This window comes from Myripristis murdjan, chromosome 1 (genome assembly GCF_902150065.1).
Source record: "Myripristis murdjan chromosome 1, fMyrMur1.1, whole genome shotgun sequence".
Classification (NCBI taxonomy): Eukaryota; Metazoa; Chordata; class Actinopteri; order Holocentriformes; family Holocentridae; genus Myripristis; species Myripristis murdjan.
In genome coordinates this window covers 10,558,115-10,571,844 of record NC_043980.1, presented here as the reverse complement: position 1 = coordinate 10,571,844, position 13,730 = coordinate 10,558,115, and the positions used below count along the sequence as shown (strand labels likewise).

The following is a 13,730-nucleotide window of genomic DNA, read 5'->3' as shown; positions in this document are numbered from 1 at the left end:
ACAATGCATATTCAGAGGAGAATGAAAATTTGCCAACCATGGCATCAAGGTTCTTGACCTCCCAACCTCAGGATGGTCCTAATGACAGAAATTCCCCTGCCGTACCTGCTGAGATGGTAGAAGGAGGGGAACTCGAGGGTATGGTTGAGCAGCCTCTTGCTGACGAGGACAGTACACAACAGGATGTGACACATGAAAATGAAATGGATGTGACAAATGAAATGGATGTGACAAATGACATGGATGTGACAAATGACATGGATGTGACAAATGACCTGGACGTGACAAATAACATGGATGTGACCAACAACATGGATGTGACAAATAACATGGATATGACAAAGGCAACTGATGAGGAAAATTCTGAAGGTGGAGAAAATGTGGAAGTTCTCCAAGATGCTGAGCCAAATCGCACTCAAGCATCTAAAACATCTGACCAAGAGACTGGAAGTGAAACTGTAACAGATGGAGAAACAACTGACCCCACACGGAGGTCAGAAAGGTCACGACAACCCCCTGACCGTTTTCAGTATGTTAAGCTGGGGAACCCTTTAATGTCTTTTGCACAGATTATTTTACAGAGCTTTAACCAAGCATTAGACACTATTAGCAGCTATGATACTCCCCATCTGAACCAGAGACCGGCTCATGAAGGGACTCATGCAGATTTAAGAGGGGAGGGTGTAACCCACATGGGTACTAAACCCATTTGTGTTATTTAGTTGGTTACCGTGCCTCACCACAAGGTGGCGAGTCAGCTCCTTGCTCATTGTCAAGTACACACAGAGTACGCTCTCTCTCTGACCCGAGACACTGACTAGAGAGCTCAATACAACCGAGCGGACAAGCATCGGTAAGAAAGACGGTGTAAAGTCCAAAATTCATGATTTATCATCTCATAGCACTGTCTAATAAGCCTTTTACTTGTTAGGAACGAGTCTATGTATTTTTTTTGTTGGATGAGAGGAGCCGTTTCATCCGTGTGAGCCCTGAGAAAACTCCGGTAAGCGTGGCTGCTACATGCTAGAGGCTAAGCCTCGTTGTTGCTTGTTGATTTAGCTTGTGTTAAAATGCTTTGAAATGAGTTATTTTACCTAAACCAGTCGGAGTTACAGGAGTGTTTCCTAATGTTTGAACCCACCGTGGTACTGTTTGTATCATTGTGAACCGTGTAAACGGACTTTAAAAAGATCGCTAGCATAAATTAGCTAACGCTAACGCTAATCGTGAGTGGCGCTAACACTGCGCTAACTCAGATATTCCCTTGACAGTTGATGTAAACGCTAACCGTTAACATAGTTAGCTGCAGTTACATGAGAGAAATAGAGACATATGATGCATTGTGTTAAGATGCCAGGTTGTGTTAATTATTATTGTCATAATTACAATGTGCATAAATTGTTTTATTGTACTGAGGTTGTTTAAATATTTAGATTGGTTTAAAAAAAAGGTAATGTGAAACTGTTATTTTACATTTAAAAAGGTTATAAGGAGGTGTTGAGCTACCGTTAAAAAGATAAACATTTAAAATGGTTTAAAAATATAAATAAGTGAATTCATGTTAAAAATTGAAGTTCATGATGAATAATTGTCATGGTTAAAAATATTTAAATTGTATTGTAAATGTATGCAGCGTCATTTACACTGATTTGAACACTATCTATATATCCTGCATCTGGGTATATTTATTTATGAGGATATTCCGAGTGAAAAGTGAGAATAGTATGGTGTTATTTGATTGAACAGAGAATGATGATTATATTTTCTGTACTCTATGTGCAGATTGGTTTTTTTTAATTGCTGGATTAGGAACTGAATTCAAATCCCGAGCCTTGGAGGTTCGGTGGCGAGCCAGGACGGACGATTGATTGGACGGAGCGGTGCACAGTGTGGCCAGCCGTGGGATCCACTCCGCAGAACTTCGACATCATCTCACTTACTCTCTGACACAGATAAGAACCACACACAAAACCTACCCGGGTAGTAGTAGTGGTATTTACACACATGGAACAGAATTGAACTGAACTCTTATCTTCCAGTAAGGAAGAAGGGACACTTTTATTTCATTTTTTTATTTTATTTTTTAATAAAGAGCTCTATTTTTTGTAATTTTTTATTTTTCATACACTGCGAGCATTTATATGTGTGTGACAATAAATTGTCAACGTTCAACTTCATGTTATCTCATTTGATTAACATAGGGGTCCAACTCTCCGAACCTAGAGAGTGTAGGTGTCTATAGTGTGTTCTTCCAGTCAGGCTAAGGGCGCTACAATAGGTTTGATATTTTTCAGCCCAGGCCATTTTTGAAAGTGGAAAAGTCACAGAACAGTCAAATACATCTTGAAATGGCCTGCCCAAAAAATGTTTTCTCAACAGCGCTTTCTAACCATTTATTTAGTATTTATGATCATATATTGCCTTGGATACATCAACACCGTTCTGCTGCTAGTCGGCTGGTGATGCGTTCACTTGAACTCGGATGTCAGGATTTTCTGTAACTTTCCAAACTACCACAACATGGCGTTCCCAGAGCCAACTCGGGAAAAATGGACGCTCTTTTCTATGGTAGTCTTTGGTAGAGTTTCTTCTTCTTGTCAGGATTAATTTGTCCTGAATTTACACATCGAGAACATCATAGTATTTCAGCAGCTCTTTAGTGAGGTGGCCAATCAGGACCAAGTTTAAAATGACACTTTTCCCAAAACTGCCTGGAAAAAATGTGGATTTTTTTTTTTTTTTTTTGGAAAATGTAGTAACTTTTAATGTAACCAACCAAAGAAAATACACTTTTAAGTGTTTACATTAAATATTATTAATATAAACATGTAAGGAGGGAAATTTGAAATCCCATAATCTGGGCTCTTTTACGTTCTGTTCATAAATCACAGCACAGAGTTCAGGAGCCTCTGCTGCTGTTGTTATTCTCTACCTGGAGACTTAATATATCACATATTAAAGGTACATATGGTGTGTATTGCTTTTTGCCCTGTTTATGTACACTGCCAACTGGTATGCACACATGACCTTGTTAATGGATTATTTTACCTTTTTTTTTCACTTAATACTGGATGTATTCAGCTATGTTCAGCAGTTAGGCCGTCTCCTGTAGTGTTGTAAATCAGTGATTATTTAGACTCATACGGTGAAAATTGGCTTCAAGATAAGGGTTTTGTGTGTGTGTGTGTGTGTGTGTGTGTGTGTGTGTGTGTGTGTGTGTGTGTGTGGATCTGCTTTGCTGCAGCGGGGAGAAAAGCTCTTATTAGTCAGCTTTTCAGGAATGAAGAAACAGACCTATTTTCACATTGAAACATGCAAATTTCAGATTATACAAAGGAGTTTCAACAGGTTTCATAAGACCTAAGGTCACACAGCTTGTAGCACAAAGAGGCGGTCAACAGTTAAACCTCTCTCTCTCTCTCTCTCTCTCTCTCTCTCTCTCTCTCTCTCTCTCTCTTACACACACACACACACACACACACACACACATTTCTGTCTTTTTCTCTACCTCCAGTCTATTTTTGGTTGTTTTGCTGCCTTTCAAGTTCACTTAAAAGTGTTCCAGGCCTCAGAGTGAAGGTACCTCAGGTCTGTGCGGGAGGGAGGAGGCTTGTGGTGCCGCCAGGACAGAAACCTGAAGGTGAAGGAGTTATTTTGCACAATTCAGTGCCACTCTTCAAGCAGAAATATTTTTTTGTACCTGTTTATTAAGTCAAATCTTTCCTTAAAGCCCTAATGTCATCATTGCATTCAAAACATAATATATGCTTTACCTATTGCACTGTATATGTATATTATTTCCATGTAAACATAAGCATTCCCTGTCTTATCATAGGAACGCCAAACTGTGTCCTGAGGCAAGACTATAAAAACATAATGTTACTGGTTTTTCCTGGCAGGAGAAGCTCAACAAAGCCTATAATAATTATAATAATAATTTGTTAAAAAGAGGGAACTCAAGCTAACTAGTCCTCCTTCACATCTCCTCCTAGTTGTGTTTTGTGTTTGACTGAAGTGGGAATGGACGCCATTAGTGCTGCCTTACATCCTCCATTAAGCAGGTAGTAACGCTCAGGCTCAGTCACTGACCACTAGGGAGCTGGAATTATTACTGTCGGTGGTCCTGTGTGTTTGTGTGTGTATACATGTTTGTGTGTGTGTGCACGCGCTTTGTGCTTGTGTGAGTCTTCAGGGAGCCATATCAATTAATTACTTTCTTGTCACACACCGACTGTTTGGCTGCTTTCCCTGTTTCCTGTTCATCATCCTGCAGAGTTTCATTTGCACGTCCTGGTTCTCCGCAGCAGCAGCAGTCAGATGTAATGTGTCTTTTTTTGTGGCTGTAACAGAGTGGAGAAAACGGATCATCAAACTTTTCACATTTGAGTGAGTTTAGATTTTAGGATCGTGGTAAACCCGCAGCACTTTGAGTTTGGCTGCTGACTTGAAGTTCGGTTCTGTCTGAGTGTTTATGTGCACAGAGTTGTGGCTCATGTCCAGGTTAAAGTCAAAGTTTCAAGGTTTATTTGGATCCCCATTAGCATGTAAACATAGCTATTCTTCCTCAAAATCATATTATTACACATACAACATAGAACATCACATCACATATGACGCAACACAGTTTAAAAGGAAAAACTGAATACAATAAATAGACAAACATCCAGACCACAAAACAGGACAACCGTTCAACAAAATATAGACAGGACAAGCTCCAAAAATTGAGTTTCACTGAAATTACATACAGGCATAATTGTCAGTAATAATTGCCAGTACTGTAGAACAGATCACCAAAGATATTATACCTCCATTGGGTAAAGTGACACAAATCTCAAACATGTAGCTCATATTTTAATACATCAGAAAATATAATATATATACACTTCAATCTCAGTCAAACACACACATACCCAACTGGCATGATGGCCTGTTTATATGCACCTTTAAAACCTGTCAGTCTAATGTCATTGTACACAAAATAATCAGCGTTAGGGTCAAATAATTCATTGAAATGTTACTGAAATGACAATATAGCCAAGAGCAATATCCAAATCACAGTAGGTGTCATTTTTTGATTAAGGCAAAATGTGTGTCAAAATATTATAATGAAGTGTTATGATGCTTACAAATTGTGTTTTCCAGATTCAAGAAAACATGTTTGTCTAGTACAGGCCCCCGCACAAATCACGCCTTCATCATCTTAATACCTTTAAGTGTAAATCAACATGATAATGCTAAATGATCAGACCTGCTGAAATCGTGAATCATATGGCAGTCACAATATCTGTGAAATTAATCTCAGCATGATTTTTTTTCCCCCCCATATCTTTCAGCCCTGTTACCTGTGTCCTCTGGCCAGTGATCCACCCAGCAAAGTAAACATAATTATAGCTGCGCTGAAAGAAGACGGTTTAGTTTCTTGGTTAGTTTCCGTGTGGCGTCTTCAAAACTTTCCAACTTGACTTTGACCTTTACCATGACCTTGCTCCCTGGAAAACGCAGCGTCTCGCATCTCGTCAGCAACAAGCGATCGCCATTTCTTTTGCCAACAGCTCAGCTTCCTGCCATGTTTTGACAGAATACCTTCTCCCAATGTAAAAAAAAACGTAGCTGCCACCAACTGTGACAAACACCAGTAAATTGAATGTTTTAACGTTCTCGTAAAACCGTTATGTCGTTTGTGTGTGAATACCTGATTATCCCGCATATTAAAGGATTACACGAAGGTTTCTGGACCTAGGACTAGAAGCATCTCTGAAGCGAAACAGTGAGGGATCTCAAATGATATGAGGCTGTCTTACAGTTTTTGGAGCTGATTGGTAAAATTCAAACAAAATATAAACACATTCAGCAGGGGCACATCGCTGGTTAACCAGGTGCATAGAGTGTGCCGTTGATGCTGAACCTGAACTTCTGACCGGGACACTTTGCTGCATGTCATCCCCTCTTTCTCTTAAAAAAATAAATAAATAAATAAATAAATAAAAAAGGTCTCTCTTCTTACTTTGGATAATCCCACTGACCTGTTGTCACTCAGCGGAGTGTATGCTGACGTCTTAGCATGGAGTCTAGTCAACATGGTGACACGCAGATTAATTTGGTCTCTATGTTCTCATCTCTTAACATCTAAATTGACCAACGGGCCGACGACCCAAAAACGTTCTGTTTTCCTTTTAAGGGAAGTGCAGATGTAAATGCCGCCAGTGTTTCTGCTTGGATTAGAATTCAGGCTTTTAGTTCTCGTTTGTTTCCTGGTTGAGGATTCAGTTCAGCTGCTTCCCAGTCAAGTATGGAGAGCACGCAGCCCTCGCACAGCAGAATAATCCTGAGATTTTCACGGCAGACGTTTGAGGAGAGTAACCCAAATCTTATTTTGAACAGAGATTCGATGGATCTGTGGCAGCGACAAAACAACAACAACAACCGAGTTCAGAAACGAAGCCAAATCCACCTGAGAAAACAAGTGTCAGCAGCCGGCAGCTAGTCACACACACACACACACACACACAAGCTTACACTTACACAGTCTCACAGTCACAGATAGCTCACACTTTCAAAGGTCATCAGGGACATGTCAGTGAAGTCGTAATCTGCGACAAACACACACACACACACACACACAAAGAGCTTTTCCTTCACACTTCCTCTGAGTTCTGTCAGACGGGCAGGAACTGATTAGACCGTCTATTTTAGTCAGGCACATTACCAGAAAGATTGGTGACAATGAGATAATATTATCGCTTGTTGCCACTGTCAGAAAAAGCTGGCTTTAAAACAGAATAAAAACTAAACCATCCACATGTAGATATTTGCTTCTGGCTTCACTGTGCTGGAATTAAAAACAGATGACAAATTATCAAATGCAACACGATGTTAGGAAAGTGTAACATGTTTTCTAGTTCATACTTTGGCTGAAAAAGTGTGTTTGCTGTTGCTAAAACTTCAGGGTTATGGTTTCAGAGAGGTAACAGCACACTGCAGTGATGTTCAGGTTTTTATTTCCAGCCACAGCGGCTCGGTTTACTAATTAGCACGACGTCCAGCAAACCGGGGAGCAGCCAATCAGCCGGCGCGGCGACCTTGTGTTATACCAGCTGCTCTCACCGGCTATTTGAGTTTTCTGTGGGCGGTTAAAATTATTGATGACCAGGCGCTTCGTTTAATCTGCTCTACAGGCTGCCAAGGACGTGTGGGCTCATACATAAACACCTGCACCACACACACACACACACACACACACCGACACACACACATACATGTACACGTGCAGCCACGTGCAAAGTCACTGCTAAATGTATGCACTCTTGATAGCAGCCTCTCCTTTCTTGTTGAAAGATGCGCACACACACATGCTCACAAACACGTGCACTGACATAAGCCGGGGTTTCCACATCATGGAATTTTTTGGGAAATCATGGAATTTGAAAAGTCTAATTCCAGACAGGGAAGGTCAGGGAATTAAATCAATTTGCTGGCTATTGCGTTGCATCAGCAGCTCTCTGTTCACACGTTACCTGAACACACCACGTACCTGTCGGCTGTCATTTCTACTAAATGAACGAGTCGCTCCTCGTCCCTCCACTGCGAGCGACAGGAGGTAAATAGAAACAGGACGTCCGACCGATGTTCAGCTCAAAATGGCGTGAAAATAGAAAATAGAAATCTTTAGCTAGTTATTCACCAAAATATTTATTGTGTTCGTGTTACATCCACAGAATAATCAGCTTTAATAAGACTTCTGCATCTGAAGTGTTATACAAATTCAACATTTAGTCGGGGAAAGTCATGGAAAATCAATGAATTACGAATTTGACATAGAGTGGGAGCGTTGAAATGTGTACACACAGACACACACTCACACACACACCCTCTCATACAGAGCATGCTCTGTTCTGCCCCTCCTATCATCTGTCATTTTTCTATGAAACTGGATAGTCAAGCATTTGGTGTCATTAAATGTTATTAGCCAAACCAGTCTGTAGACGATCATCCACTTTTGTGCTTCCTGTCTCTGTCAGTTCTATCTGCAAAACAAATATAGCGTGTGTGTGTGTGTGTGTGAGCCTCTCAGCCTCTCTGTGGACTTTGCCGACTTTGAAAGCTTAATAACTGCACATGCGACCGCGTAAGACTTAACTTGTGGAAGAAATCAATGCCCCTCTCTGGTTAGATCAAAAGTTAATCAGATTATTGCTCAGTCAATAAATTCCCTCTGCAGTGCCGACATGTCGGGACCACGGAAAGTGTTTTTAAAATTCGCAATTACATTTGGGCTTCAGGCTAAAGTCTCCAGGTTGTGTCTCGTGGAGCGGTTTCAGGGCCAGGCAGGTAGGAAAGATCAGGCCGCACAAAACAAACATAACTATGTGCAGCGATGTTTAATAAGCTCTTTTTATGTGACTAAAGGTCCACTTCGCTCATTTTAGAGGGAGTTTCTGTTGAGGTGTTCTTTGTTTTCTTCTCTAAGCCGTAGCATGTGCTGCATGACGGCTGCTGGGGATTTGCTCCTGTCAAACATCAACTGTGTTTGTTCATGGGGCCTCACAGCCGTCTGACCACTTTTTTTTTTTTTTTTCCACTCTCACATGCCCCTTTTCTTCTTCTTCTTCTTGCACGTTTCACACAGTGAGCTTTCAGATTTTTATGTGTTATGTGTTAAATAGGGCTGCCATGCAGCTGGATGAGAGTTACAGTCCATTTGCAGTTTGTGAAATCTCACTTTCTCCAGCTGTAACTCCATCCACCTGCCAAGGGAATTATTGAAGGTTAAAGAAGAAGCAGCAGAAAATCAGCTTCATTTTAATAGTATTGATTAATGCATTCATTCATTCATGCATGCATTAAGGGAATTGATTGAAAAAAAAAAATATATAATGCAAAGTGATCATTCCTGCTAAAATTGTGAATCACATCACGATTGCGATATCCATAAAATTAAACGCAATACGTTTTTTTTTTTTTTTTTTTAACCATATCATTCAGTCCGAATGGAAACTCAGCCCCTTTCTCTCTCTCTCTCCCCTTCTCCTCCTCCTCCTCGCCAAGATGAGTGATGTTCAGTGACAGAAAGACGTCTCATTAGTCTGACTGGGCCAGTGCATTGCTCAATCACCCGTGTGTGTGTGTGTGTGTGTGTGTGTGTGTGTGTGTGTGTGTGTGTGTGGATTGGATACAGTTATTGTAAGGGGAATTTGTGCTTCAGGCTGTCAGTGGTGTGTGCGTGTGTGTGTATGTGTGTGTGTGTGTGTGTGTGCATGCACATTATGCAATAGCTTACAAGGTGATTTCAAAGTTTTTTGTTCGGGAAATGTTTTGAATTAAAACGTGGCTTGGCTGGATCCATGCATGCAGTGTGATTGTGTGTGTAAGTGTGTTCGTGTGTGTGTGTGTGTGTGTGTGTGTGTGTGTGTGTGTGTGTGTGTGTGTGTGTGTGTGTGTTTGTGACCTGTTGTGCACCCCTTTTAGCTTATCAGTTCAATAAATAGAAAACTCTCATTGGTGTCTGTTTCATTCCTTTTACTTTTATTTCTAACATTTACCGGTAAATCCAGAGTAAGCAGTGACAATAGAGCTATTAGGCTGCAGCCACCGTCCAGAAGCTTTTTAATCATTATTATCACTAATATTATGGTTATTTATTTTTTTTTTTTTTATTGCAACTTGCAAGCAGTGTTAATTCTTTTGGTGTACATAAGTAAGCCAAGAAAACATATTTTTAGAGTGCATATGGTATATAATGCTTGTTGCTGATGGAGGTTGATGGAGGTGACTTACAGTAATGCTGTAAGTTTCTGTCATACCCAGATATAGCTCTTCTTCACCTCCCCCTCACTGCTTCTATTTTTTCCCATTTTTTGTCACCTCTGTTGGAAAAAGGAGATTTCTCACTCCGCAAATGTCCTACCCTCCTCTTCCTCCTGACTCTTCCCTCATTTCTTTGTCTCCCAGCAGACTCTCAGTGCAGCACACACGCAGCTCTGTTGTGTTTATGCATGTTTACATTTACACAAGCATGTTCGTGTGCTTTAATGTGTGAATCCCCATGTTCCCCATTTTCATATGGATGTGATATAAAACAGTAGGACAGACTATCACCCGTCCAAACAAAAAAAATATTTTTATGTCTGATATGGATCATTATTTATGGCAGTAGAATGGAAATAGCAAAGTTTGATTAAAAAAAAAAATTCTGAAAATTGCAAGACATGTTTTTATGGTTGCCTGCTTGTATAGTAGAAGTTGTAACAAGTGGTGAAGGAAATGCCTTTAATTGAATAAGTGATGATATATTAACATTTGTGTCCAAAAACTGTAACCTGTATAATCTGTGTAATCTGTAAATTTAGTGTACATTGTACTTTTAGGGCCATTAATAACAGTATTTCTAAGAATACTTATTTTTTCCTCAGATATTATGAATGTGAAGAACAAGGACAACTTGATCAATAACTTGACGAATCACAACCTTCATTTTTTTCCACCTATGATGTTTTTCTGATGTATCTTAAGCTCAGAAAACCAACTGCTTCAGCTCAGCCGACGGAAACACACCTAATTCAAATTTTATTTTTTTGCATTTCAGTGGTTTGCATGTAATTTATGCCATACTTGAGCTGATGTTGACCTCATCAGCGTTCCCTCTTGTTGAAACTGAACAAATTGCCCACAGCCACTGCGGCCTTGCAGGGAACTGGAGTCAAAAACACAAACGATTTGTAGGAGAGATTTTTGTAGGAGAGACGTCCTGTACGGTCAAATACGCAAAAAGGTTGTCCAATTCTGCCTCTGACACCCTTAGAGATTAACAAAATTAGTACATGAAACAAGGCCAGACTGTCTGTGTGTGTGTGTGTGTGTGTGTGTGTGTGTGTGTGTGTGTGCGTGCATGTATTTGTTCCTGTGCTCTCCTCTTGTGAGCTTTTATTGTAAAACCACTCAGAGTGAAAATTTCGTCTGATGTTTTAGAAAATTTTCGATGCAAAGTCAGTCCCACTTTTAAAAATACAGCCAAGACCTCTGCATAAACCTCCTCCTGTATTAATAATATCCTCAACTCCTAAATTATGTAAGAGAACTTGAGAAGTCTCCTAACTTGGTCAGGAGTTGCCAGGACGGAGCTGCATTACACTGAAGAAAAAAAAAAAAAAATACAAATCTCCATCCTTAACAAGTCATTTAGTCTCATTGAGTGTTTAAACCTTGTGCTTCTGCAAACAAGGTAAAAAAAAAATCCACTGTGATGAGGTAATTCAATGCTAATCAGCTGGTTTCTTGAATTTGAGTTTTCTTGAGTCATTTTCTTGATACTTGTGGACTGATCTGACTTTTTCCAACATATATATGCTCGTCATAAAAAAAAAAAAAAAAAATCCTGAAACTGCATTGGAAACAACCTGTGACTTTGATAACCTTTTAAAATGTGTTTCAGCCTTCTGCATGTTTTATTTGGAAGTTTGTTTTTTAGCCTCCATTTGTGAAACTCGTTGAAATGAAGGGGGGCAGGCTGACTGAGACTGAAATCATCGATGTTCAAAATGCGACCACAGACACACAAAATGCGACCGATGTGGTCGAGTGGCTTTCAGTGGCTTTATATCGCAACAAGTAACACGTACAAGCCGATGTTTCCACAAACCTCTGATTGAATATGATCAAGAAAACATCCTCATACAGATGTGTGTGAAATAAGAGTCTCAGGTGTTACTCTGTCCCTTCTTTCTCTCTTCTTTTCTTTCCCCTCTTTTTTCTCTCTCTCTCTGCCTTTTGTCAGATTACATGTTTCTTTTCCATTGCTGTCATCTCTCTCTCTCTCTCTCTCTCTCTCTCACTCTCTCTCTCTCTCTCTCTCTCTCTCTCTCTCTCACTCTCTCTCTCTCTCTCTCTCTCTCTCTCTCTCTCTCTCTTTCTGTGCAAAACCTTGTCTCTGCTTCTCCCTCACTCTCCTGCAACCAATAACAGGGGGGCCCAGCGCTGCTTAGCAACAGCCAATCCCTGTTTAACCTGTGAGGACTGGCCCCTCCCACTTTTTTAGGGGTGCTGGTGGGGCTTAGACCCTGACCAGGGTAAGGTTACCTGAGACACACACACACACACACACACACACACACACACACACACCTACACACACACACACACACACACACCTACACACAGCTCTCTGTAAACACAGACAGGCCTGAAGTATCCCCTCCCACACTAGACCTTGACGAAGGGGTGTGTGTGTGTGTGTGTGTGTGTGTGTGTGCACTAGTTGAGGAATGTGCTTTCCCTCTTACCATACTACTTCTGTGCCAGAAACAGCAGGTTGCCTCGACTTAGTATACGTGACACACACACACACACACACACACACATACACACTCGCACGCACACACACACACACACACACACACACACAGGTTCTTGTTACTGCAGCAGCACTGAACAGCGTGCTTGTGTTTCAGAACCAAAAAGGGAGGTGTATTTCTCTCCCTCTCTCTCTCCCTCTCTCTCCCTGTCTCCTCCCTCCCTCTCTCGACCGTCGTCACAGCCTGCGTAGTCTTCCCCGCCCGCACACACACACACTCGCACACGCACAGCGCTGATGGGATAAGATATGACACACATGAGCGTCTCAGTGCAGCACAGCGGGGGTGTGTGTGTGTGTGTGTCTGTGTGTGTGTGAGCGTAGAGGATTGAGTGTGTGTGAAGAGAGACAGCCAAGTGCTATACCAGTCCGAAGCTGGGAATGATAAGAGAGGTTGTGTGTGTGTGTGTGAGTGTGAGTGTGTGTGTGAGTGAGTGTGTGTGTGAGAGCTGAAGGAGCTTCCATTATTTTCTGTGGATACGTCTTTTGTCGGCATCGCAGCTTCAGAGGAAGGATACAACAGTAAGTTAAAGCTGGGGGAACAGTTCCTGTATGGGACAGGCACGTGTGTATGTGCATGCTGTGTGCTTCATATGTGTGTGTGTGTGTGTGTGTGTGTGCATGCGCATGCCAGGGCACAGGTCTGTTGGAGAGCAAATTATCCGTGCACTTTGAGAGCTTGGGTGGTAATCTGCAAAACAAGTCAATCATTTATCATGAACTTGTGTCCCTGCAGGGCTCAGATGATTGTGCATAATTTCCTTTTATAATGAACAGGCAGAACAAATGTAAGAGCATTTTGTTGGTGAAATTAACATCTTTGCAAGGCTAATTTTGTGACTTTGAGTTTCTCTGGGGTGGGTTTTGTGAGTCGATACAGAGTCTAATCAGGTCGTTTTGTCCCTCATTGTATCGCATTTCAGTTTGTGAAACCACAGACATGTTCCTTGTGTCCAGGACAAACTCTCGTACATTTCCCATATTTTGGTGCAACACAGTGAGCAGATGAAGGTGATCGTGGTGTGATGGAGCTGTATCTGAGCTGAGGACATGCAGTCTGAGCTCTGATGGTCGATGGTTTCCAGATGCTTGGTTCAGACGGCTGCACATGTAACAGAATCCCTGCACAGAGTCCATACAGTCGACGTATTGTTTCAGCGAGCTGAAGCAGCCTTTGTTTTAGTCTGGTTTAACACGGAGGCCAGTGGAAGACCCCAAACCAAAAGCCGATGCTTTTTCCTCTTTCCTTTTTTACATTTATCGTTTGATGTGAGATCCATATTATACCAATAAGTTGAGAGGAAAATGATGTTGGCTAAGTTTAGCAAACTGTTCCAATAGGTGTGTTTTTTTTTTTTTTTTTTACAACATTTCATTGGTGTGG

At 41.1% G+C, this 13,730-nt stretch overlaps 1 protein-coding gene across 3 annotated transcripts in view; it reads left to right on the top strand.

Annotated features, from left to right (window-relative positions):
* Positions 1-13,730, top strand: part of mtus1b (microtubule associated tumor suppressor 1b) — a 113,291-nt gene that overhangs the window by 13,743 nt on the left and 85,818 nt on the right. Inside the window, exon 1 of one of the 3 annotated variants that reach the window (XM_030052962.1) lies at positions 12,669-12,868. The exons of the other annotated variants lie outside the window; for them this stretch is intronic. The gene's annotated coding sequence lies outside the window, so the exon portion shown is untranslated. Of the gene's footprint in view, positions 1-12,668; positions 12,869-13,730 lie in introns of those variants that run through there. 3 annotated transcript variants of the gene reach the window in all.